The 27,417-nt window shown below is 48.1% G+C and overlaps 1 protein-coding gene across 4 annotated transcripts in view; it reads left to right on the top strand.

Annotated features, from left to right (window-relative positions):
* The first annotated feature begins 232 nt into the window (after positions 1-232).
* The window catches only part of BANF2 (BANF family member 2), a 50,626-nt gene continuing 23,441 nt past the window's right edge, over positions 233-27,417 (top strand). The window contains exons 1-3 of one of the 4 annotated variants that reach the window (XM_045445382.1): positions 233-389; positions 1,963-2,128; positions 4,577-4,698. The gene's annotated coding sequence lies outside the window, so the exon portion shown is untranslated. Of the gene's footprint in view, positions 390-1,962; positions 2,129-4,576; positions 4,699-10,369; positions 10,546-27,417 lie in introns of those variants that run through there. The other 3 variants (XM_045445381.1, XM_045445380.1, XM_045445379.1) reach the window with 3 other exon arrangements.

Genomic DNA, 27,417 nt, shown 5'->3' on the forward strand with positions numbered 1-27,417 from the left:
AGGAAGGGAGTGGAGAAGTGAGACAGGAAGGGAAGACGGCCAAAGAGCAGTGTGTGGTCAGCACATTTCCTCTGTAGGCAGCTGAAGCCTTAATTCCAGCAGGGAACTCTGGGAGACAGTGTGGACCATGCCTCAGAGTCACCCAAACTGAGAAGCAAGGAAGCTTGGGTACTTATTTACCAGCTCCTATCCACCACTGGTTGAAGGCTACTCCTATTTCCAGCCCACACCACGGATGAAGCCCTGAGAAGAAGGTTGCTGGTGTTTGCGATCAGAGGCTGTTGAGATGCACAGGAATGGCGGACCGGATGTGAGAAGCCACCAACCGTGTCGGTCAGGAACTCCTAAACATTTCTTGAACGAATGAACAAACGAGCGAATGAATGAAGGTAGGGCCCTTTGGGTGCTTTTAAACACAAATTTAAGATTCAAAAGTCTTAAAAGAGAACGCAGCTCCTTCCACTCCATAGGCAGCACATTTCAACTTTTGCAAAAACTAGAGCAGAAGACCTATGATACCCCAGACGATTTAAGTTTTGCAGTAGTGTTACTTAAAGTCAGAGGAATTTTATTATGCGCTTAAAGAAAAATCTCTATAGATGGGCCAGAATAACTGTCAAAAGAAAAATAAAACTTACACAAAGAAATTAGATGGTAAGCGTGAACCTAAATCACCCATTTTTACGGTTGCTAGTGGTAGTAACAGTTAACTCTGGTAAGAGTGTTTGGTTTTGTGTGGGTGACATTGGAAGGGAGCTTGGAGTTAGGAGTTTTGCAAAAATGAGGACTAACCCACTGGCTGGTTGTGAGCACCCAAAGAAAGCAAGGAGGCGGGGGGGGAATAGATGGATGATGTTTATCTGGCACTTGCCTGTTTCTAAAATGCTTTGCAAATGATCCTGACTCGAACCACAAGAGAGACGTGGTGTTATTGTTCCCCTCAGTAGTATGCGTGGCAGGTGACTTCAGAGAAATGCAGTAGCTCTTCAAGACTTCACACTTATGACAAAGTTGAATAAGCCTCGGAGACGCCAAAAATGGCATCTTTCCGTAACACAACCCTCTGGGGTCTGGAATCACCCTCCTCGGTCTGCGATGGGAAGTACCAGTTGTGAGTAATGTTTCATGGCCCTGAGGTCAGCTTGGCAGGGCTAGATGCCTCTCACTGGACATCCTGGGACAAAGCCTGAGAGCCACTGAGTTAGACGCACGACGGGGCTTCATTTTTCCAGCCGTGTGCACAAAGCATCCTTCAGCAGCCTAGCTGGTTAGACATCTTGCCTCTTCTCTGTGATTACCAGCAGTGAGACCTCAGGACTCCAGAATTTTGCCCCCCGCCCCATTCCTGATTTACTTCATTCATTCAATAAATACCTACGGAGCATTACCGCACACGAGAGTCTCTGCTAGGTGCTAAAAATTCCGCAGAGAACCAGACCAATAACACCCTATGCTCCCTGAGCTTAAAGTCTGGTAGAGAGGGGAGCAGGCAATCAATAATTCATTAGACTAACGTTCAGCTTGTGGTAAATGCTCCAAAGTAAAGAGTGAAATGGTACAGAGGAACCGTGAGAAGACCTGAACGTCTTTTTTTTTTTTCTTTCTCTTTCCCATCCATCCTCCTCAGTTTTAGCAAACGTAACCTTCCCAAACTACTGCTTCCATCCTGCCTTCGCCCCCTCAGGAGCCACCACATCAAATCGTTGTTTCTCTGCCAGACTTTCGTGGAATGCCGTAGCCCGCTGGCTGCGACCTTCGCCAAGCTGTGGCTATTCCGATCTGCGCCCACCCTGTGCCTCAGCCCCCAGCAGGCTCTCCCCACTTTTGATTAGTATCTCTCGCTCTCACCTTTCAAGAGCTGCCTGTGGCCCCTCATTCCAGAATCAGGTGCTAAGCTTGCCAGGCCCCCTCTTGGTGGAGGTGCAACATTGGAGCGAACCTGCTTTCTCTCTGCCCTTCCAGAACCCACAGAACCGTTTCCTCCACAAAACCTCTGGCTACAGTCCTCCTCCCCACCCTCATGTCGAGGCCGCTCTGACACAACTGGGCACCAGAGTTCACTGGCAGAGTCTGTGTGCAGGAATCACGACTCTTCGACTATGATAAAAACTTAGAAAAGGCCTATGTCGTACGTTTTTCCTTCTGGATTCCCTGGGATTTCAGTTCTGCAACGAGCTGCTTCAGGTTGGGGAAGTCCTTTCTTTGGTCTTAAGAAAAAATTTTTTTAATGTTTATTCATTTTTTGAGACAGAGTAAGTAGGGGAGGGAGACACAGAATCTGAAGCAGGCCCTAGACTCTGAGCTGTCAGCGCAGAGCCAGATGCAGGGCTCGAACCCAAGAACTGCAAGATCATGACCTGAGCCAAAGTCAGATGCTTAACTGACTGAGCCACCCAGGCATCCCTCTTTTGTCGATCTTAAATCACTCCCACGTCACTGTGTACTTACTTTTTAGACCCTTACTCTTCCCAGCTCTAGGGCAGAGCTAAGGCACCCCGCTCAGGACCTGGCATCTGCTAAGTGTTCACAGAGTGCATGTCAGTTGATTAGTAAGTGCCTGGCACTTAAAAATCATTATTCTATACCCTCCTCCAGGTTCTCCCCTCCAGACTTTAAAAGTGTGGGTCCTTGAGCCTTCCGTCCACGTCTTTTCCCAACCACTTAATCATCGCATGGCTCTTCTCAAACTCTGTTAATCAGATTTTTTTTTTTTAAATCATTAGTGAGAATTTTGAAGAAGGTCTTTAACCAGAAGCAGAAAAAAAAAAAAGGTATGAGAAATTCAGAAAGAGCCTGCTAGGGCGGTTGAGTTGAGCTCTCTGCTTCGGTTTGGCAGGCCCCCCAACCAGCTCATACATCAAGCCGCCTGTCTTGGCTCAGCACAACTGCCCAGTCTCCACCGATCTGAATGTGCACTGCAGAAAAATTAGATTTGGTGGGATGAGAACATTGCCTGTAACGCCGTTGACGTTCCTCTTCAGACTGCTAATGGTCACTGTCGTCAGAAAAAATCCAGGCCTGGGCAGAAATCAGTTAGCTGGTTTAATTTAGGCAACTTTGGTTTCTTCTTCCAGTGTCATTATACTGGGAGTCCATGGATTCTTTCAGAGTTCTAGGAACTATCTGTGTTTTGTGTGTGTGTGTGTGTGTGTGTGTGTGTGAGAGAGAGAGAGAGAGAGAGAGGGAGAGAGAGGGGGAGAGGGAGATGAACTCAAACTAAATCACGCTAAAGTCTTACTGACTTACCATGCAATGTCTCTTTTTATTTTTAAGGTTTATTTTTGAGAGAGAGAGAAAGAGAGCGTGAGCAGGGCAGGGGCAGAGAGAGGGAGAGGGAGACACAGAATCCAAAGCAGGCTCCAGGCCCCAAGCTGTCACCACAGAGCCCGACGTGGGGCTCAAACTTATGAACCTCGAGACCACGATCGGAGCTAAAGTTGAACGCTTAACCCACTGAGCCACCCGGGCCCCTCCATGCAATGTCTCTTATTAAATATTTGCACCAAACTGACTCTAAAGACAGGGGAGGGTGAAGGTAGATATTGAGGATGGGCGGGGGGTGGGGATTCCGGGCTCTAAATCATCTGTATTAGGATGTCATTCAGGTATATGTAAATAGCCACGTATGTATTTTTGCATTCTTCTCCAAAATAAATCCACAAAAGCAGATGTTCTAAAAATGGAAATAATTTTACTGTTAGTTTTATCAGAGCAGTATATATGAATACTATACATAGTGCAAATAATATAGGAAAAACATCACGAAAAATATTTAAAAATCACCTGAAGTTCCAACACCATAAGGTAATATTTCTTACTTTTTTCCTTCTACACCATTTTCTATTCATAAATACACAAAGTTCATTTTAATATAAGCTTTTAAATTATCTACCATTATATAAAAAGATTCTATGGGGCGCCTGGGTGGCTCAGTCGGTTAAGCGTGCGACTTCGGTTCAGATCATCATCTCACAGCTCGTGAGTTCGAGCCCCACGTCGGGGTCTGTGCTGCTGGCTCAGAGCCTGGAACCCACTTTGGATTCTGTGTCTCCATCTCTCTCTCTGCTCCTCCCCTGCTCATGCTCTGTCTCTCTCTTTCAGAAATGAATAAACATTAAAAAAACTAAAAATAAAATGAAAAGATTCTGGCTCTTTATCTGATGGCATCAGTTCCCAGCACTGGGGATAACCCACCTGTTTTCCAGTTTGGAAAGCAGGACCTCAGGAGTCACCTCTCCAGGAATCATGCACATTTCAAAAGAGGAGGGAAGGAGACGGCAGAAGAACTTTCTAGAAAGTACTGGGTGGGCACTTTAAGGGGAGTGGGGGTGCTTTCCTGCCTCTGGTTAAGTCTGCCAGGGCCCTGCCCTGCACTCAGCCAGTGGACAGTGGGTAGCCATCAGTGTGGGCAACACGCAGGGGTCTCTGCAGGCCCGTGAGCACCTTGCAATGCACTGGTTTTTCCTAAATGACCCACCTACAAACCTACATTAAACTTCCTCGCAAGTGGGCCTCACCCTCCTTCAGCAGAACGCTAAACGCGCCAGTTCCTAAAGAAGTGTTTTCTTTCTTCCAGGCAAGGAAACTAATGAGCTCCATCTTTGGCATGGATCAGAAAATTCCACCGTGGCGCTGACCGAGCTTATGCCAACACAGAACTTTAAAGAAACCCCACAATGAGAGCTAGGAGGAACAAAGGTAAGGCTGATTGGCCTGAAATCCTTGCTCACAGTCGGGGAAAGAAAAAGGGAAGAGAGAAAGGAACAAAGTACCTGGCTGGGAGAGGTGTGTCCAGTCGGAGGGAGGTGCTTTCCCAAGCCGTTCTCGGAAGCATCCATCTCCGTGGGCAGCACAATGCCCTCCTTATTCCCCGTGTCCTCACGACACGGTGGCTGACTTGGAGCCTTACCCGGTCCAGCATCAGCGGCAAACGTTCAGACCTGCGGCTGCCGGGCACATCTTAGCCAGATTCCCTCAGCCACTAGGGTGGGTTTCCACTCTCAGCAGAGGTGGGAACAAGCCGTGTTTGCCTCACCGTCTCTGGTTTTTGGAAAACAGTTGGCAGACTGAACTGAATAAATACGGCATGTCGCCTACTTACCAATAAGTATTTGTTCATTCATTCAGTAAATGATTTTTGAGATAGGGCATGAACAAAACAGACATAGACCCTCTACACAACAAGGTTTGGGACGGGAGGTGGACAATCAGCCTTAAACAAATAAAATAATTTCAGATATTAATACCACAGGGTGATAAGAGAGTAAATGACAGCGGGGAGGAGGCTATTTTAGGAGGCTTAGGTAAAGCCTCAAGTGACATTGCAGCCAAAATCTGAATCACCCAAAGGAGCCATCTGCCAGAAGATGTGGGCACAAAAGTCTTCTAGGGAGAGAGAACAGCGTGTGCAAAGGCCCTGAAACAGGAACATGTTTGACAATTTCGGGGAATTGAGGAAAAGCTGATGAGGAAGTGTTGGTAATGAGCAAGCTGTAAAGGCAGTGACCAGATTTATTATGAGAATCATCGCATCTAACATTGTAGAGATAACACATAGTTTGCACAGGGCTTTGAACACACACTATCTCGATTCAATCATCTCAACATTCCCATTACACAGATAAAGAAACCAAAGCTCAGGAGGTAACTTCCTCAGGGTCACAAAACTAGACAGGGACTCTGACCAAGAACTTTGTTTGCACAACTCCAGAGGGCATTATTCATGCAGCAGGGGGAGCCGTTTGTGTCATTGCTCAGAGTTTGTGCAGTGCACAGCCTGTGCCACTGTACATAGTGACCCTGTGCTAGCTCAGATCTACTTTCTCCAAATTTCTGTGCTTTTTCTGTGCTAGGGATTGTTGGGAATACAAAGAATAAAGATATTATTCCAGCCCTTGGTGAGCAATGTGAAACAATATATGAAGAGATGGTGGATGATATAAGACAGTTTTTGTTTCTGACAAGGATATTATGAATGGTTTAGTAGGGGATGTGAGATTTGATATTAGCTTGAAGATTTAGATTGGTGGACATACAGGATAAGAAATCCATAGGAGTCATCATACACATATTCAATAAAAACCTAATGTGTCATATACATCACCGTAAGTGCTTGCTTCCAGAAATTTGCGATGAAAAAAAAAATGAACATTTATTATTCTACCGTAGGACCACACAGGTAAAATTATGGCAACTCTAAGAAGTAAAAAAGAAAAAGAAATCATCTATAATGTCATTAATGAAACACAACTGTTTTTCATATTTTAGTGTATTTCCTTTTGGGTTTTACTCCGGGGCAAGCAGTGTGTGTGTGTGTGTGTGGGTGTGTGTGTGTGTGGGTGTGTGTGTATTGATATGACTACTTATGTGAATGTATGGATATGTAATATATATGTCATATATACACATACCACACACACCCACACCCACACACACACCCACACACACACACACCCACACACACACCCACACACACACACACACACACATATTCTTATCTTTATTGAGGTATAATTTACGTGCTTTAAAATTCACACATTTTAACTGTGCAGGTTGACAAGTTTTGGCAAATATATGCACCTGAGTAATGCCACTATACTAAAGATCTAGAACATTTCCTTTACACCACGAAGTTCCCTTATCCCTTTAGTCCATCTCCCACCCCACCCTACCCCACTCTCACCTCCAGGCAATCACTAAACATTTCTGCTGCCTTAGACTAGTTCTACCTGTTCCAGAACTTTGTGGAATCAAGTATGTCCCCTTTATCTCTGGCCTCTGCTGTTCAGGGTGTCTTTGAGGTTTATCACATGAACATGTAGGCACTAGGACTTTGTTTGTGTTCATTGCTGACTAATGTTCCGTTATGAACATTTACAAGAATTTGTTATTCACTTGTTATTGAACATTTGCGTTGTTTTTGGTTGGGGGACATTGTGAATAAAGCAGTTATGGACACTTTTTGTACAACTGTTGGAGGGGTTTTCATTTCTCTTGAGTAAATACCTGGGAGTGGATTTGTGGGGTCATTTCATAGATCTGTATGTTTAGAGCAAACTACCAAGCACTTTTCCAAGGTGGTTGTACTATTTTACAACGTATGGAAGTTCAAGTTCACGTTCTTACCAACACTTAGTATTGCTATTCTTTTTGATTGTAGCCATGCTTGTGAGTGTGCTCTAGTTTTTTTGCATTTCCCTGGTCATTAGTGATGTTGAGTATTTTTTCACAGGCAAGTGTTTTCATAGTTGTAATTGTTTGTAGACTCTGCCTTTTAAATTTATGCTTAATAATACCGTTCTTTTCTGTTTCCCCATGGTCCTAATGATCATTTTATTAATGGTCTTAATACTCCAACATGGGGATTCTCTACAATTTATTCAATCATTCCTCTTTTAGACATTTACATGATTTCCAATTTCCCACATTGCTAAAAAAAGGCACTGAAATTAACACATGAATGCACATGTTTCTCCCATATTTTAAATTATGTCACAAATTAATCACAAAATAAAACGATGAGGTCGAAGGCATTTTTGTGGCTTTGGGAGTGTAAAATATGAGATGGACATCGAGACTGTTGTCTTTGAAGGCACAAGCTGAGCCCCCATTTTCATCTCTTAGCTCTGTGCTGAGGTCTCGGAATTGGGGCCCTTCATGTACATGATCCTTTTGTCTAGAGGCCAGGCTCATGGTTGTTTGGTAGCCATTATTTTTTGAGTCTTGGGTAATGCCGAAAAGGTTGATAATATCATTAACACAATGTTCCAGGTTGATAGGCTTTATTCTCCCTCTAGCCAAGTTGAAATGTGGGGAAAGAACTCTGGGGTGCCTGGTCCCCTGAGAATGATCTGTGAAGGTGCCCGGCCAAGGAGCAACTGGGGCCATTCACTGGTCGTTCCATAACTTCTGTATGTAAGTGTTGGACTGAAGGGGCCAGGGACTTGATTTGAAGGGTGTTTTGATGCCACGTGGAGTGATTTCATTTGGATTGTATGTTTGTATGTGGGGGTTCTCTGGAGGACAGACGCTGATGATGAGGAGGGGTATGTGGGATGAGTTGGGGGGCCACGCCCACTGCAAAGGCAAGGGATGAGTTGGATCAATCCTGCTACAACGCAGGTGTGAGGCTAGACACAGCCATGGCATGGGGATGGGCACCTAGGACAGTGTGTTAATCCTATCAGGCCAGCAGAGACCCTTACCAACCCCTCCCCCAGATTCTGACAGCCCCCCAGACCTAACAAGAGTCATATTTTATACGGTGCAGGTGCACTTCCGTATTCCTATTTTAAGAGAAATTGTCCAGGGAGGTAGAAGCAAGAGGAATTTGCATAGCAAATCAGTCCCCTGCAGGTACCCCATTCAGGCCTGCCTGTGTGGAAGAAAAGGCCTTTGGGCCAGGTTGCCAGGCCCCTTCTTCGCCCTGGCCTCCCTATGATAGTGTCATCTGAGCTCCTACACTGTGTTAAGACGCCCTTGATGACACTCCTAAGGGCAACCAGCAGAATGCCTCATCTGCCTGGAGACCCGACACTCACCAGCAATTCCCAGAAATTCCTGATTTTACTAAGCCACACTAGTGTCTTCCCTCCTGTAAATGTGAACTTATCAAGGACAAAAACCATTCCTTATCCATGATGTCTTGATCTGGGTTCCCCCAGAAGCAGACCTTAAAAGCAAGATTCAAGGGCAAGTTGCTTATTTAGAGGCAATTCCGGGAAACTCTGGCAGAGAGGCGGGGAGGTGGGCCAGGAGAGGGAGGGCAGCAAGATCGGGTATTATCAAGCCAGTTACCACTGGGCAACGGAGGCTCTGTCCTGTGGCGACCCCTGGGAGATGGCGTAGAGCGTGCTTCCCAGTGACTCCACCTGAGCAGGAAGGAGGTGGGGCATTTACCCACCAATCCCTAAACGTCACTGGCTGAGGAGGTTCCTGGGGAGATTTTGATTCCTGGGCTCACAGCTGCACTGCCTGTAGACAGGATGGGCTCCAGAAGCTGAGGAGAGCCCCCGGACAAAGGGACACAGGCGCTGGAGGCTGCAAGTCAGGCTACCTTTGTGCACAGAAATGGTAAAGCCAAGAGGCTATGGGCAAGGCACAGACATGAGCCGTGCCTTCCCAACATGGCTCAGCACTGGCCATGAACAGGTAGACCCTCAATACAGCAGGCTGGTTGAACCTAAGACTCAGCGAGTTTGGCCCCAAAGCTAGGACTTCTTTCTGTTCCCCAGCCAGCCCTGAATACTGCCATCAGCTGGCAGTGTTATTTTAGGATCAAACCCAGAAGACCAGCAGCATTATGTGTCCAAGCAATACTTTTTAAAGTGTACTCCCTGGGGGCGCCTGGGTGGCTCAGTCGGTGAAGCGTCCGACTTCGGCTCAGGTCATATCACAGTTTGTGGGTTCGAGCCTGGCACCGAGCTCTGTGCTGACAGTTCAGAGCCTGGAGCCTGCTTCAGATTCTGTGTCTCCCTCTCCCTGCCCCTCCCCTGCTCACGCTCTGTCTGTCTCTCTCTCGAAAATAAATAAACGTTAAAAAGAAAAAAGGTACTCCCTGGACCAGTAGCAGCAGTACCTGGGAACTTGTTAGAAACACAGATTCTTGGGTCCTACACCCGATGTACTGAATCAGGAAATCTGGGGGGGGGGGGGGAGTCTGTATTTTAACAAGCCTTCAGGTGATTCAAATGTACCCCCAAAGCTTGAAAACCACTGTTTCAGACTCGAAAATTTAGGATCATCTCCAAGGCAAGGCCATTTTCTCTTTGGTTAGAATGCTTCCCGTTCCCAACCTGAAGCACCAGAGAAGCAAGGGGACAGAACTTCTAGAAACCTCTTAGACTTTGGCCCCCTTTGTGGGTTTTTCTTCCCTTTGGGGGCTTAGTCACTGGAAGTTGTACCTAATTACCAATCACCTGCCGAGGAGAGCAGCGCGGGCGTATAAACTATAGAAGATACCCTGAAAGGCATGCGACAGGTTTGACTCAAGAGAGAGGGTGGGGGAGATTTACATGTTCCTGTTTGTTTTCTGAGCTAATATTGAAATTCTTCTGCTTGCACTCTGAACACACCAGGTGGGCGGTGGGGGAAAAGTCCTGGGTCTGCCTTGGACTTTCAAATCAATCATAGAAAATGTGCAAAGGAATAGCTAAGGGTTGGGGGTACCTCTGTAAGTCAATGTGTGGGAAAAATGAAAAGAGGCACTTGGGTTACTTATGTTGACCCAACCAGGCAGGATGGGGATATGGGCCTCCCAGGCTGATGAGCCCTAGCAGGGCGGTTGCTTTTTTTTCCAACAGTGCCAATCAGATGTGTTACTTCTTCAGGAACAGCTCCCTGTCCCCTGATACCAGCAGGGACAGCAGGCCTTGTGGGGGACCCCAGTGCTGTGACATCACAATGTGGCCCATTCAGGCTCTCAGGCCTCACTTGCCCCTGGGCCCAGGATATGTGAGTTTACCCTCCCAGGGCTGACCTGCACTTAACAGGGCCAGGGCAACGGAGACAAGTCGACCTGTGGCACGGACCCGCCAGGCGCTCTTGGTGAGTATTCACACTTCCTGAGAACCATGGAAAGAGACCCAGCCCATGGCTGGCCCGGCTAGCCCCCCAGGGTCTCATACTCACAGCGGCTCATCCGATCTGGCGACCGGGAGTGTGCCGGGACAAGCCCGAGCCTGTCTGGGGAAGCTAGTTCACCTGACTCAGACACCCCTTTCCAGACCTCTCTCGGCAGGGTTGCCAAATGGAGGAAGTGGTATTCTAATCGCCACCCAGCCCCAGTCGGCCACCTGCCCCGGCTGCCTGGGCAAAGGTCATCTCGGTGCCTCTATGGAGGCTCGGAGCAGGGAGGCCAGGCTCCCAGATGGCACATCCACTAGAGGATCGCTCTGGGTCCCAGCTGGGGACAAAGGCAGCCATCGGCCCAGTGACACCCTTACAGCAGAGGGAGCAGGTGTAGCTTCACTGGCGATGGGAGGGATGCGAGACCCCCCCCCCCCCCCCCGCCCCCCGACCACATGCATGACGACTTTCCTCTCTGTACGCTGTGCCTTCCCTCCTTGGCTGTTTTGAAATCCCACTGCCAGTGGCGCCGGGCGTCTCAAATCTCTTCCTTCCCTCCTGGGACAGTGAGAGATTTGAGACCATCCTGGGAAATTGGTCGATGGGTTCGCACACCGGAAGAGTAGGCAACCGAGAGGAGGGCGGGGGTGGGGTGCAGGGCCCTCTCTCTGGGAGGATGCTGGCTCTTCCCAGCTGGGACACCAGCACCCAGGCCTTCAAGAGCCAACAGTGGGGACCGGAGCAGGGGCACCAGGAGGCAGAGCCAGCTTTCCCGGCTGCCTTGTCTGTCTGTCCGTTGGCTCCCTGCATCCAGAGGGACCATTCGCCAGAGAGACCAGAGGGCGCAGAACGCCTCGCACCCCGGGGTGGTTTGTCTTCTTGTGAGAGCTGACTGCCATCCTCTCCCTCACACGCAGGAGTCCAAGTCGTAGTGGTCCATCGGGCCTGCTGGGAACATTGTGTCTCATCCCAGGCCCCACTGAAGGAAAAGAGCGGTCTAGAGGCTGGAGCCAGAGGGGTCCACATCCTCCACTTGCAACAGCCCTCGTTTGGAAAGGGAAGGAACAAACAAGTGCCTCCTAGTATCAGACCCCCTATCTCTGTTATTGCTCTGAGTTCCTGCCACCAGGAAGATGAAGTAGGGATTTTTGTGCTCATCTTACAGATATGGAAACTGAGAACTATGTTCTGTGCTGGGTGCCGTGTTCTAAGAGGGACATTAACCTAGAATTTCTATACGCTCCATATACAGGCAAGCGTATCCGTAGATTAGAGCGCGCTGAAAATAGAATGGGCTGCTTTGCGAGGCAGTAAGAATGCCTTTGGAAGCATCCAGGCAAACCGAGTACCTTCCGTCAGCAGGGCTGGGACAGGATCCTTGTGATCAGTCGGGAGCTGAACCAAAAGATCTTTAAAAGCTGTTCCAAATCCCAGATTGCAGGATCTGGGTCTCGAAACCTTGCTAAGCTCCCATGTTTGAATCCAAATGGGTCAGGCCTTTCAGGACGGGCCTACAAACTTTGTTAGGGGGGAAAGCCTAAAGGGACCATAGAGACCAGCTCCAGCAATCTGCTGGGCCCCAGATAGGAAAGCGGTGGTCAGGCTGGTTCTAGGGGGTTGGTGTGAGGCCACAGACCAATTCCCAGAATGAATGTTTGTTGAATGGATGAATGAGGGCGACAGGATTGGAACCAGCCTGACTGCTAATCACACACCCCTCAGCCCATCTCTCTTCTTCTCCCAAAACTCTTTCCTATGAAGATTATGATTCAGCCAGCATTTATGGAGCACCTACTGTATGCCGAATGTGGTCACAGAGATTATTTTCTGTAATCCGCCCCTCACCCATCACGTGGGTGTCATCATCTGCATTTCTCAGATGAGGATGTTTGGGTAACCGCCCCAAGGGGTAGAGAACTTGTGGAGCCGCCACCAACAGCAAATGACAATGCCGGTGTGGCCGACTCTAAGGAGAGCATGCGGCCTCCAGCTGCCGTCCCCCAGCCTGAGCAGGGTCGGGGAGGGCGGTGGGAGAGGGGAACACTTTCCTATTTATCCTTCCTAAGGACAAACTTCTGGTAACTTGCCCAGTTCCTCAGGGGCTATTTTACCTCCTTAAAAAATTTTTTTTCAAGTTTATTTATTTATTCTGAGAGAGGGAAAGAAGGCAGTGAGCGAGGGAGAGAGAGAGAGAGAGGCGGGGGGAAGGGAGGGAGAGAGAGAGAGAATCCCAAGCAGGCTTCGCATCATCAGCGCAGAGCCCATAGCGGGGCTCGAACCCACAAACTGAGATTATGACCTGAGCCCAAATCAAGAGATGCTCAAACGACAGCCGCCCAGGTGCCCCTCCTCAGGGGCTCTTTTATCCCCCCTCTTCACATTCGTCCCGGCTGCTGTCGGGCTCCCCGTGGGCCTGCCTCATTCACTGCCCGTGCCTCTCACTCTGACGGGACAAGATGGAGTGACTGTTTCCACACCAACAGATGTTATGCGCCGAGGAAGAAAATATGCTAATCAAAATCAGCTTTGGCTAATTGTAGCAATTTCCCTTCTGCGCATTGCTCTGAAATAGTAGCCACGCTCTGTTCTTTTTTTCACATCAGGGAGCCCCAAATTGGCAGCCTAAATGAGGTTGCAAAGAAGTCAGTTAAACAGGCCTTTTTGCTGCCAGTTTACCGTGGATGAAGCCTTGAACATGCTCTCCCAGTAAGACCTCAGTTCAACTGTTTGTGGACTTGATATCTTGCTGTGGATAATTCAGCCCCACTGTTGGGCTGCGGGAGCCTCATTTCATCCTGGGGAAAACCAGCACCTCCAGGGATTTAATGAGGTGCCAAGCTCAAGGGCACGTGGTCTGACCTTGAACCTTGGTCGACTCCTGGTTTGTTCTACAGCCAGCGCTGGCTGATAGAACTTTCCTCACTGAGGGAAATATTCTCATCTGTAGTGTCCCATATGCTAGTCACGAGCCATGTATGGCTCTCAAGGGCTCGAAATGTGGCTAGTGGGACGGAGGAACTGAGTTCTAAATTGTAATTTTATGTTACGTTTGGCCTAAATAGCCTTGTGTGGCTCGTGGCCACTACCAGTCAGTGTAGCTATAGCCCCGCCAACTTTTGGGACTTCATCTCTTGACCTCATTCTCCCCCCTCCCCCCAAACACCCCCCACAGACCACCGCCTATGCCTCCAACAAGCCACATTGCTCCTTCAGGGCTTTGGCAACATCACCCTTCCCTCTGGTCATTGCATGGTTTGCCCCTGTTCAATGTCACCACCCAGATCAGGTGCGTCCCCTCAGAGCAGCCTTCCTTGTGTTGTCTAATATTGTCCCCAGCCCCACTCCAAACTGCTCCTAAATTCAGACATTATTGTGTGTCTTGGTTCAGGCCGCTGTAACAAAGCACCATTGACTGGAGGCTTATCTCACAGTTCTAGAGGCTAGAAGTCTGAGATCGGGGGACCAGGAGTGGAGGGTTCTGGTGATCATCTGCTTCCAAGTTGTGGACAGCCATTTCCTTGTCACCTCATGTGGTAGAAAGAGAGCTTTCTGAGGCTCCTTTTATTTATTTAGTTAGTTGGTTAGTTAGTTAGTTACTGAGAGAGCGAGAGAGGAAGGAGGGACAGAGGGAGAGGAGAGAACCTTAAGCAGGTTCCATGTCCAGCACAGAGCCTCATATGGGGCTTGATCTCACAAACCGTGAGATCATGACCTGAGTTGAAATCAAGAGTAGGACACTTCGCCAACTGAGCCACCCAGGAGCCTCTCTAAGGTTCCTTTTATAAGGGCACTAATCCCATGCGTGACTCTTCCACCCTAATCATTTGATGACCTAATCACCTCCCAAAGGCCCTGTCTTCTTACTGTCACTCCTTGGGGTTAGGATTTCAACGTATGAATACTGGGGTAGGGGGAGGGGAGGGGACAAACATTCCTCCGTTGCATTGTATTTGGGTGTTTTCTTGCCTATTGCCATCTTTCTGGACAAAAACTTCAGTCCTGCAAGAGCAGGGGTGCTGTCTATCTCACGATCACTCACCCTGGACCTGGAACAGTGCCTGGAACAACATCTGGCAGGCGGAATGTGCTCAGCAGTGTCTAGAGCGAGTGAACACCCTGCAAGAGGAAAGATAGTCGCTACTTCAGTAGGCTTTTGCTGTGTAACCCAAAACTTAATGGCTTAATACAGCAATGATCAATTATTTCTCCCAATCCCATGAGTCAGGAATTTGGGCAGGACTCAGCTCTGCATGGCATTGGCGAAGGTCACTCCCTCACCTTTCTGGAACTCACAGGGCCTCCATATGGCATCTCCATGTGGTTAGCGTGGAGGTCTCAGGGTAGTCAGACTTTATGACAGCTGGCTTCTGAGGGATGATGCAGAGTTGCTAGGCTTTTGGGGGGTGAAACATAGTACTGGCACCACCAGGGCACCGCATTCTGTTGCTCCACGCAACTCCTGGGCAAGCCCAGATAAAAGGCACGAAGACACTGCCCACCCCCCAGTGGGCGGGCAAACAGGAAGGAAGGAGCTGATGGTGGCCATCTTGGCATGCTACCACAGTCACTACCAATAACCCCATAGTGGTGCTTCTCAAACTGGGCTGTGCACACGCACCTCTGGGCTCCTTGTTAACATGCAGATCCTGATTTAGTAAGTCTGAGGTGTGGCCCGAGACTCTGCATTCCTAACAAGCTCCCAGGAGATGCCAAGCCTGAGGGTCTGTGACCATCAGAACCACGGCCAAGGCTGTGTTGGCATGTGTTCTGTCAGGGCCAGCCCATGTTTAGGTTTGGCCTGGAACACTACCACTGGTGCATCATTCCATTGGGTTCAGCATTACCCACTGTTGCCAGGGTCCCTGGGATCAGTCCTTTCTTGCCTGGTCCCACACGATGCCACGGGAACCATCCCACTCCATTTCCCAGATGCTTTCCGCACACTGCTTCGCCAAGCTCTACAGTCCTTTCCCCCTTTCCGCTAATATTGGATTCCCACCACACCGCTTGTAAAATTGGTGGGGTAGGGCTCTTTCGGTTACAAGGTTAGAACCAAACTCAAAATAGTTTAGTGGAAAAGGATGGGTGAGTGTGCCATGGCTTCAGGAAAGCCTGGATCCAGCCCGTTGGTGATCTTGTCAAGGCATTATTTGCCTCCGTCATCAGCTCTGCCTCCCCTAGGGATCTCTCTGGCAGGCCCTTCCACAGTAGAGGAAGAGGCAATGCCCTGCTTTGCAACCATGCCAGGAAGAAGGCACCAGTTCTTTCCAAACCTTCCCAGCAAAAGTGCCGGAGTTCTCTGGTTCGTCCCACTGGAGTGCCATGCCTGTAACAAACCAATCACGATGGCCAGGAGGATGTTTTACTTCAACAGCCAGGCCTAGGTCACAGGTATGTTCCTGGAGCCAGATGGTAAGGCCAGCCCCACCCAAGCCACATGGAAGGCGGTCAGGAAAGGTGCAGAAATCAGAAAGGAGAGAGAGATCTTGAGAAGTCAAGAACTCGCCACAGTTGGTCATGCAAAACAGATGTTCTTTGATGGCCGGGGAAGCAGAGGGCAGGGGCCTTATCAATTCCAGGCGGCCCATAGCCAACCAGGCCCTCTGGACCCCAGCACAGACTCAGGAGCTGAGACTACCAGAAAGGACTTGGGAATTAGCCAAGGCATGTTCCGCAGAACACTGGCCAAAGGGATGTTAACTGATGTCACCTAAAAAGCTTTCTGGTCCAGGAAGCTTAGAAGATGGTGCATTAAGCCAAGACAGCAGTTCCTTGCTGCACAGTACTTGTCAGGGCCTTGAATAAGCTGGACTATGCTATGAATCTTCAAGAGTGAGGGGAAGATGAGAGGCTAATGTTCTTTCGAACACACTTTAGAAAATTATCAACTTAACTCCACCTCACCCATTTTATAGATGAAATAGCTAAGGCAGAGGAGGGGAAAGTGCTTTAGGCAAGTTAATGTAACTAGTTAGTATGGAGCTTCTCCCCAGCTGCCGTGACAGTGACAAATCTGATCCTGCATGGAAGCGTTGCCTCGTAGCTCAGGGTGGCCTGTCCCCCAGCACTGGTTGTTTTCCTTCCCTCTGGAAGGCGTTTGCTTTCCTCTCCCTCAGACACCCCCTGCAATGGCTCTTGGCTTCTGTAAGGGGCCACAGACCCCTGCCTGGGACCTTCCCCTTGGGGCTGTCGGGCCGATGGGATCCACTGATGGGGCAGAAAGCCCCGTGGGTCTGCACTTGGAAAAACATAGCCACCCAACTGGCAAGATGGCAGCATTTTGAGGTTGAAGAGGCTTGAAGGTTGGCCAAACGCGGAAGAGAGCAACAGCCAGGGCACTGCGAGTGCCGGGCAGGAGGGGCTGGGGGAAATGAAGTTCCTGGGGCCAAGTGTGCTCTGTAAATCCAGACAGAGATTGTGCGTCAGAGCTGTGGGGTGAGGTGCTGGTTATAACAACAACATCTCCGAGGACCTCTCTGGTCTGAGCCCTTCATGTGTGATGCTTCTAAGCCACTCCATGGCCCACAGTTGCAAAGCATAGAGAGCGGCCATTGGTTACTTGGCAGTAACCTCAACATGAAGGATTCAAGCTCCTCTCCTTGCCAAGTACACAGTCGCGGATGTGTTATTAAGAGCTTCAGTTTTGTCATCCGTTAAGTGGGCCAAAAATGAGTTCCAGAGTATGTAGACACACACACACACACACACACATACACATTTGAGGATTCAATGTGCCTTGTCTATCCATAGTGAGAACTCCTTATGTGGTGGTGGTAATGGACAGGTGGGTTCAGGTCCAGGTTCCTAGCTAGTCAGGGGCAAAGCCAACATCAAACACAGGTCCAGCCAATGCCCTGGCTTGACTCTTTCCTGCCCCTGTGCCACCACTCAGGGCAGCAGCACTGAGCATACGGCAATGGCTCAGAACCCAAGATGTGCAAAGGGCTTTTCAAGTCTTCCTTTGTATTAGAGCAGGGTGGCAGATGTGTCTTTTTGGTCACTTCCAGGGGACTCTATCCAAAGGCCAGGTGGAGAAGTAGATGTCGTGAGCAGGGTGGGCTGTGTGTATCTGACTCACGCTAGCAGGACCAGCACCAAGCATGACTTGGTTGCACATCTGCCATCAGCAATCAAGTTCCGGAAGGGAAGAGACTGGGGACCACACCCTGGCATTTTCAGTCAGGTTTACATGGACTGGAAATCATGTCTCCACCAGTGGATGCTTCCCCCCCACCCACCGCCTTAAATTGAGATATAAATGGACATATACATCATGTTAGTTTCAGGTGTACAACATAATGATTTAATAATTGTTTATATTGTGAAACTATCACCACAGTGAAGTCTAGTTAGCATCCAAATTCACACATAGTAACAAATTTTGTTCTTGTGATGGGAACTTTGAAGATCTACTGTCTAAGCAACTTTCAAATACACAATACAAGATCTTTTTTTTAAGTTTATTTTTATTTATTTGGAGAGAGAAAGATAAAGAGGGAGAAGCAGACAGAGAAGAAGACAGCATCCCAAGCAGACTCTGCACTGTCAGCACAAAGCCCGGCACGGGCCTTGAACTCACAAACCGCAAGATCATGACCTGAGCCGAAATCAAGAGTCGGGTGCTTAACTGACTGAGCCACTCAGGTGCCCCTATAATACGGTATTATTGACTAGAGTTACCATACTGGACATAAGTCCCAGTGACTTATTTATTTTATAAATGAAAGTTTGTGCCTTTTGACCCCTTTCACCCATTTCCTCCACTCCCACCTCTCACCTCTGGCAACCACCAATCTGTTCTCTGTATCTATGAGCTCAGTTTGTTTGTATTCGTTTGTTTTTTGGATTTGACATATAAGTGAGGTCATATGATGTTTGTCTTTCTCCATTGTATTTCACTTAGCATGATGTCCTCAAGTTCCATTTATGTTGCACGTGGCAAGATTTGCTTTTGTTGCTGAGTAATATTCCATTTTATGTGTATGCCACAATTTCTTTGTCCATTCATCCATCCATGGACACTTAGGTTGTTTCCATGTCTTGGCTGCTGTAAATAATGTTTCAATGAACATGAGGGTGCATGTATCTTTTTGAATTAGCATTTTCGCTTTCTTTAGATAAATAGCCAGAAGTGGAATTGCTGAATCATCTGGTAGTTCTATTTTTAATTTTTTGAGGAACTTCCATCCTGTTTTCCATAGTGGCTGCACCAGTTTACATTCCCACCAGCAGTGCACAAGGGTTCCCTTTTTACAGCACTCGCGTGTCCAGTCTTTTAGATAATAGCCATTCTAACAGGAGTGAGGTGATACCTTATTGTGGTGTTGATTTGCATTTTCCTGAGTATTGACCATCATCAGATGCTTTTTAGATGAAAATCCCCATGGAGGACTTAAGGGAAGATGCCAGGAGTAGTGTCTGGCCACCGAGTGGAAAGATGGGAGTGGAAGTAAGGATGTTGGTTGCCTGTTTGTAGATAACCTTCATGGGGGACAGTCTGAACATGTTCCCAAGAAACCATGTCCAAGTCTGTTTGTTTGAGAGAGAGCGCACAGAGGGGAGAGAGGCAGAGAGAGAGAATCTTAAGCAAGCTCCACACTCAGCACGGAGCCCGATGCAGAGCTCAGTCCCATGACCCTGGGATCGTGATCTGAGCTGAAATCAAGAGTCTGATGTTCAACCGACTGAGCCACCCAGGTGCCCCAAACCATGTGCAAGTTTAAAGATGAGAACCACTCATCCACTTGAAACTTGAAGGCAGAGGTTCACAGACTTCTGAAATTTGACAAGTTGTACTTATGTGTGCAAGCTGGACATTTTTCTGGAAGAAACTGGTGGTATGGCTTTGTGTGGTTGGGCCCACATCGTGTTATAGATATTTGAAGTATTGCCCAACATTTAGAAAATGGGAGCTTTCACATAAAACTCTACATTTTTAGATTCTTTTGAAATAACTCGCAAGATCTGGCCACCCGGGACCCATGTTCCTGAGAGGGGACTACCTCCTTTTCGTGAGATGTGGGACCGCACTCAGCCACAGCCCCCACATTTTGTGGCCTCTCTGATGAATGCCAAATGTCAGTCCTTGTTTATCTTTGCCCTTGCACTGTTTTTCCTCACTCATTTATTTATTTTTTCACTTACTTGGACCCTTTGCATTTCTGTTTGTCGCCTCTCATCTGAACTTTTAATAGATGCTCAAAACAGTGTCTGATTTCAAAAGAGTCATTGAGGTTCTTTCAGCCTAAACTCTTCCCTGACAATCCAGGGTTGAGACTGGTCCTTAGCGGGAGAGGGGCACCACCCTGCCCAGGCCAGGGAACTGAGTCTCTTCCCCTTAAGGAATGTGGCTATGGTGCATGTCCAAGAGTGTGTTTACAAATGGGCAGGCTTATCGTTTGATGGCTACAATACACCAAAAGGTCTCCAGGAATTACTGAAACTGCTTTGTGTAATCTCTGCAAAAGTCCTGTTTGCAATACAAAACAGTTCATTATCTGCTCACATAAATAATGCAATAAATGAAATCAATGGCAATCTTTGGGAAATCCTTTCTTTATGGCCTTAAGAACCTGGCTTTGAATGGAAACAAATCAGAAAGAGAAGAACACCACTGTCTGGCGGGGGCCTCTATCTGAAGCCAGAGCCTAGAAGGCTAGTGATTTTTTGGGGAAGACTTTTTGCACTTGGGAAGGTTGGGTAAGTCACCCAACCTTTGTGCACTTGGGAAAATGGGTAAGGGCCATTTTCTGAACTGAAACTCCTAGAACATAGACACACGCCCTCGCAACCAGAGACATGCAGAATGGGAGGGGTCCTTAGAAGAAGGACCACTAGGCTGAGGACCAGGAAACAAGGACAGGTACATAAAATGTGAGCAAAAGGAATCAAGGAAAGCTGAATCTAGGCCTAAAGCGTGCTGTCTGACAAAGCACAGGCGGAAGACACATGGCGTGGTGACCTCACGTATCTTAGGGTGGGACCAGTGCAGCGCTTACGATAGTATACAACTGCACCGTTCCCCCTATACCACGAGACGTCCCCGTGCTGGCCATCGGCCAGCCGCCCCAGTTCGTATTTGCACCCAATTGAAAGAATGCAGGGCAGAGCTGGAAGGAGAGAAAACGACAGCCCAGAAACCCAGCAGAAACCTCTCCTGACGACTCAGCACTTGGGAATGCAGATTTTAGTCTGAGGCTCACTTGGGTTTGAGGCCCGGCAATGCCTTGGGTCGGTGAAAGCATTTTATCTGTCAAATGGGGGCAATCACAGAACCCACGTCCTCACAGGGAGAGCAGGGTGAATGAGGTAATACATGGGAAAGAACTTCCCATGATGCCTTGGGGAACCTAGAGAGGCACTAACTGCTCTCTTAGGCTGGCTTTCCCAGTCACCAACCCTGAGACCCTAGTTGAAGTGCAGTTAGTTCATCCGGGAGGGGTTCAGGTCATACAAGCAGGAGAGCGAGGAGTTAAAACAGGAAGGGAGAGGCCACTAACTCTGCTCACAAGCCATCGGGACTCGACCCCTCTGGGGACATCTTGGAGGTGACCTGGAACACGCCTCCAAGTTGTCCCACCTGAGCCCTGCCAGCACTGAGCATTTATCCATCTGCTGGCACGCGTCAGCTGCCGGGAGAGCCACAGATGCCGGCTGAGGGAACCGTGAATCCCCAAGAGGATGTGGGCAGGCAAGGACACCTGCTACTGTTGCTGCTGTTGGCCTTCTGAGGCCTCTCTTGGAGAGGAAAGAGTGTGGGCTTTGGAGCCCCCCCAGATCTGAGCGACATCCCAATGTTGCCTCTTACTAGATAATGGGACCCTCTTTGCCCCTCTGGGCCTTAGTTGCTCCATGTCTCAAAACAGAAACAATTTTCCAGTGCTGCCGAATGAATTTTGAGGATTCTGTGGGACTACGGCCAGAAAGAGGCAAGCACGTAGTAGGTGGAGAAAGTAAGGCCCGCAGGGCAAAGAGGGCCCCATATCTAGTAAGAGGCAATGTTGGGATGTCGCTCAGATCCGGGGGGCTCCAAAGCCCACGCTCTTTCCTCTCCAGGAGAGGCCTCAGAAGGCCGACAGCAGCGATGGTAGCAGGTGTCCCTGCCCGAACCACATCTGTTTGGTTCCATTTCTCCCACTTGCCCACAATCCTTGTTTCGGTTCCCAGACCCAGGGTGAGCCCTGCTGGCACCAGACGTTCTTTCCACATGAGCAGGGGCGCCCTGACGTCCAAACTAGTGTTTGCCTCAAGGCGACTTCTGAGTGATGTGTTGTCCTACAGCAATTATCTTCCTAGCCACGTATTATCATGCCATTTCCCCCTTAGCTACAAGCTTTGTGAGTCTGCGGCTTTCATCAGATCCAGACGGGGAGGCATAAGTGGAATAAGATCCAGGAGGGAAAGCCCAACAGAAAGAATTTCCGACTCCTGTAGTTCACCTGGCAGCCCAGGGTCGGGAGTGTGGGCAGATTTAGGGGCTTCTGCTGAGTCGGAGGTGTAGGAGAGAGCTGCCTGAAAAAAAATGCAGGATTCCCCGTGAAATTTGAATTTCAGATAATCAGTGAATAACCTCTTTGGTATGTCTGTCTCTTTTTTTGTTTAAAGTTTATTTATTTTGAGAGGGAGAGGCAGAGGCAGAGAGGGAGGGAGAGAGAACCCCAAGCAGGCCCCATGCTGTCAGCATGGAGCCTGACACAGGGCTTCAGCCCATGAACCATGACATCATGACCTGAGCCGAAACCAAGAGTCAGATGCTTAACCGACTGAACCACCCAGGCGCCCCTGGTACGTCTGTCTTATGAAATACTTGGGGATCGTACTTAGCCTATAAGTTTTTTTTTTTATTATTATTTATTTGAAATTCAAACCTAACTGAGCATTTTGTATTTTTACTTTCTAAATCTGGCTACCCTCATGATAAACCCTCAGGGCAGGGAAACAGGCGAGCAGGAGCTCCGTAAGTTGTGGTGCCGGCTGGAATCAGCTTCCACCTGGCACCATGAGCGTTCTGGAACAAGAGTGGTGCCGGAGAGTTGGTCCCACCTTGAGAAGAGGGGATCGGGTTTTTCTTCTTCAAGGTCCGAGGTCACTGGCCACCCTCAGGCAGGGCCTGGGCCTTCTAACCTCCCAGGTGTCTCCAGGCGTGGTGGCTTCCATTGCTGAGACCCTGCTCTGGAGAGAGAGCCACCCTTGGAAGCATAAACAGCGGCACAAGCAGCTGGGGGCTGGGCATATCAGCTGGTCCACGGGCTCTGGACCTACTACTCTGTCTTTTCAGTTGCAAACCTTAAAGAGTCTGTGTTGGAAAGTGTGTTTCCTTAGGGACCCCTCTGCCCCTCCCTGCCTTCCCTAAGGGGATTTGTGCTGTGGGGGTGGGGAGAGGTGCTGATCCGTCCTTATGGGGCCCAGGGCTTTGAATACTCATGGGATCTGCAGGGCAATAGTCTGATCCTGTGGCAGTGTGGCCGCTCTGGTCCATACAAGTGATTAGCCCCTTCTGGTCTTTTAGGGGTATCTTGGCACCCACTTCTGGAGTCTGTGACGTGAACCTTTGCCCTGGTTGTAAGGTCTCCGCTCATGGGGCCTCTTCTTTCTGACTCCAGGCTTCGGCTAGCCCATCAGCCCTTGCAGTATCTTCTGCCTTGTGCACAGGCTCATCTATCTAGCCGTTGTTCACAGTGCTGCACCACCGCCCCTAACGTTCTGAAAGTGCCTGTTCCTGTCATCTCTGGGTACGCCCAAGGAAGGAGGCCACTAGGTCTCAGACACCCTTTTCACAGCCGAGCTGGTATCCCAGATGTTACCCTCTAGAATCCAGCATGTCTGCCCACTTTGGGATTTGTGTCCCAGAGAGGGAAGACCAAGTCCCCTGCCCCTATTACCGACTTCCCAGACATTGTCTTCTCTCTTGTGGATAATGGAACAAGCTTTCTCCAGAAAGAGGCAGAAGAGATAGGCTGTCCCTTTCTCTTTTCTTCTTTCTAGGGGGAAATCCTCTCCCTTCCCAAGATGACATTGCTTTCCCCATCTCTCTGGGGCTGTAATAGCAGAGAGAGGCATATTCATAGCAGATTTACTCACTATAGCCAAATGGTGGAGGCAACCCAAATGTCCCTCAATGAATGAATGATGATAAAATTTGGTATATACTCACAATGGAATATTTTTCAACCTTAAAAAGAAAATCTGACACATGACACAAAGTGGGTGAACCTTGAAGACATTATGCTAAATGGGAAAAGCCAGTCACAAAGAGACAAATGTATGATTCCACTTATACGAGGTATCAAATTCATAGAAACAGAAAGAATGGTGGTTTCCAGGGGCTGGGGGTGTGGGGAATGGGGGGGGGGGTGCAGTTAGAATTTAATGCATATGAAGAAGTTCTGGAGATTGCTTACACAACTATATGGATAGACTTTACACTATGAAATGTACACTTAAAAATTATTAAGATGGTAAATTTTGTGTGATGAGTATTTTCTCACAATTAAAAATAAAAATACAGGGCTGCCTGGTTGGCTCAGGCAGTTAAGTGTCCGACTCTTGGTTTTGGCTGAGGTCGAGGTCTCACGGTTCACAAGTTCGAGCCCTGCATTGGGCTCTGTGCTGACAATGCAGAGCCTGCTTAGGATGGTCTCTCTCTCCATCTCTCTCTACCCTTTCTCTGCTTGCTCTCTTTGTCTCTCTCTCAAAATAAATACACAAGAAAATTTAAAAAAATAAAAATAAAAAAGATAAAAATAAGCCCCCCACATCCGTTACAAATGCAGATGTCTTGTCCACAGAGGGTAGCTAATACACTCAACCATTCCTTAGGTGACTTATTTTCTTAGCTCAGACCCCGGTCCTTTGCAGAGAACAAGGCTCCAAAGTACAGGAAATGTTTTCATGAAGCAAAGATGTGACCAGCAATGGTCCCAGTTAGAACTACCATCCAGACAGAGGCTATCCAGAGCAGACAGGATAATCAGGGAGAGGGGGTTGAGAGCCTTAGTGACACGGACAAGAAAGATGGAGTGTGGACAAGCCGGGAAGACAAGTGCCTATTTGGGGAGAGGGGGTTGAAGCCTTAGTGACATGGACAAGAAAGGAGTGTGGACAAGCCGGGGAGACAAGTGCCTTCTGCAAGAGATTGTTGCAGGGTGTTTTGGCTGCAGGCACAGTGATCTTAGCCTACATCTATAAAACCTACGTCTAAACCACTGGGGCTAGAAGTTTTGGAGAATTCAGATTTTGTTTTTAATTTTAGAAAGGCAATATGGTGCTGGTTCTGTGTGTTATAGAACATTCCTGGTAGAGTCTGGCTCAGTATGCTGTAAACAAACCCATTAATATTCTTGTGGTGAAATGTATAAATATTCACACTAAGAGGGATAATAAAGACTATAAATAGCTTTATGTTGGTCCAGGCCAGGTTTTGCTGCCAAATACGTTTTTTTTTTTTTTTTGTAAACAAAACAATCTTCTGGTTTTCAGAGCTTTTTGGACCTGAAAATGGCAGAAAAGGGATGACAAACCTGTATGAATTTTGTACCACCAAAAAGGCATAAGTTAACATAGACACACAATGTTGGGAGGGATCAGAACGATTAGGTCCAGCTAATCAACATTCTGACTTTATACACATGAAATGGAAGTGACTTGAGCAAGGTCACACGCCCAAGTTCATGGGCAGAGCTGAGATGAGACTCAGGTCTCCTACCCTCAATCCAGCACACCCCAGAGGGCTCTAGGAGACCTACACTGACCTTTCAAGTCTGGAGCCTGGGAAGACAGTCGTCCCTCTCCTTTACAGTTCCTGAAGAGGTGACCTCTTGCTTCTGGGAACGTTCCCCCTCATCACTGAGGTTTTCTCTGACAGGCACACAGAAATCTTTGTCCTACATGTTCACAGGCTTGACAGTCGTCCCTCTCCTTTACAGTTCCTGAAGAGGTGATCTCTTGCTTCTGGGAACGTTCCCCCTCATCACTGAGGTTTTCTCTGACAGGCACACAGAAATCTTTGTCCTACATGTTCACAGGCTTGACTCAAGGCCTGTAACAGATGGTGCTCAGTAAACTTCTGAGGAATCCTTGCATTTATTTGGGTATTCATTGCATGCATCAGGAGAAAGATTTACAATTAAAGGGTCATGTGTAAGACAGCCACCAAGGAGCAGAGGAATCTTGTTTGCCATTGTAGAATTGGAGTTAATGGAGTTAAGGGCAAGAAAGGCAAATATTGCTTTTATTTGTGAGTGGTAAGCATTAATGGTCATTGAAAAATGATTTTTTTCCACCCCTGATGCCTAGCTGTGGGGCTAATCCTGCCCCAGGCCTCTGGGTGGAATGAGAATGCTTCTGTACCTTGCGTTGTACTCGGTGCCTGGAAGGTATACCACAAACACTTGTTGAACGAGTGGGTGAATGAGTGAATGAACATTGGGGGTATATTAGTCATAAATCGCACAATCCCAACTTAAATTGCATTAAACAAAAGTGAGAGAAATTTTCTGATACCACTGAAAAGTCCAGAAGTAGGTGCCTTCAGGCACAGCTAGATCCAGGTTTGCAAATGAGTACTGGGACTCTGTCTCTTTCCTTCTCACAGATCTGTTTTCCTACATGTTGCTTCCTTCCTAGGCAGGTTCTCAGATATGGGTGATGGCGGAGGTCATCACCAGCAGTTTTGTACTCCTATTCTACCAACTGAGCTTGGGCTGGGCTAGAGAATGCACCCGTCTCAGAACCATTTGCGGTGGCCAAAATGATATACGAGTTTCACTGTCTAGGCCTAAACATGGTTGCCCCCTGACACCAGGGTATTGGGAAGATAGAGACTGAGGTTTGGAAAAGAGTGAATGCCCACAGGGAAGTAGAGGTGCTGGTCCCAGAATTAGAGACAGCCTGTGCTGAACAGAGGTAGACAATAGGTAACTCCTTATAGGGGCAGTTGCCAGAGGGTCTTTCCATGGGATGTGAAGGACACACAAGCTCATGTTTTAGGAGTTAGTGCTCACTCATCAGGGAACTACAACTCAAAACTGCAATGAGATATCACCTCACACCTGTCAGAATGGCTAAAACCAACAACACGGGAAACAACAGGTGTCGGCGAGGGTACAAAGAAAGGAGAACCCTCTTATACTGTTGGTGGGAATGCAAACTGGTGCAGCTACTCTGGAGAACAGTATGGAGGTTCTGCAAAAAAGTTAAAAGTAGTACTACTTTATGATCTAGCAATTGCGCTACTGGGTATTTACCCAAAGGATACAAAAATACTGATTCGAAGGGATATGCACAACCCAATGTTTATAGCAGCATTATCAATAATAGCCAAATTATGGAAAGAGCCCAAACATGCATCAACTGATGAATGGATAAAGAAGATGTGGTGTTTATATACGATGGAATATTACTCAGCCATCAAAAAGAATGAAATCTTGCCATTTGCAATGACACGGATATAGCTATGGTGTATTATGCTAAGCGAAGTCAGTCAGTCAGAGAAAGATAGATATGATTTCACTCATATGTGGGATTTAAGAAATGAAACCGGGGCACCTGGGTGGCTCAGTCGGTTGAGTGTCTGACTTCGGCTCAGGTCATGATGTCATGGTTCGTGAGTTCAAGCTCCACGTTGGGCTCTGTGCTGACAGCTTGGAGCCTTGCAGCCTGCTTCAGATTCTGTCTCCAGCTCTCTCTGCCCCTCCCCAGCTTGTGCTTCGCCTCTCTGTCTCTAAAATAAACAAACAGTAAAAAAAAAAAAAAAAAAAAAAAAAAAAAAGGAAATGAAACAGATGAACATAGCAAGGGAAAAAAGAGGCAAACCAGAAAGCAATCTATAAAGAACAAACTGAGGGTTGCTGG

Source organism: Leopardus geoffroyi, chromosome A3 (genome assembly GCF_018350155.1).
Source record: "Leopardus geoffroyi isolate Oge1 chromosome A3, O.geoffroyi_Oge1_pat1.0, whole genome shotgun sequence".
In the NCBI taxonomy this organism is placed as follows: Eukaryota; Metazoa; Chordata; class Mammalia; order Carnivora; family Felidae; genus Leopardus; species Leopardus geoffroyi.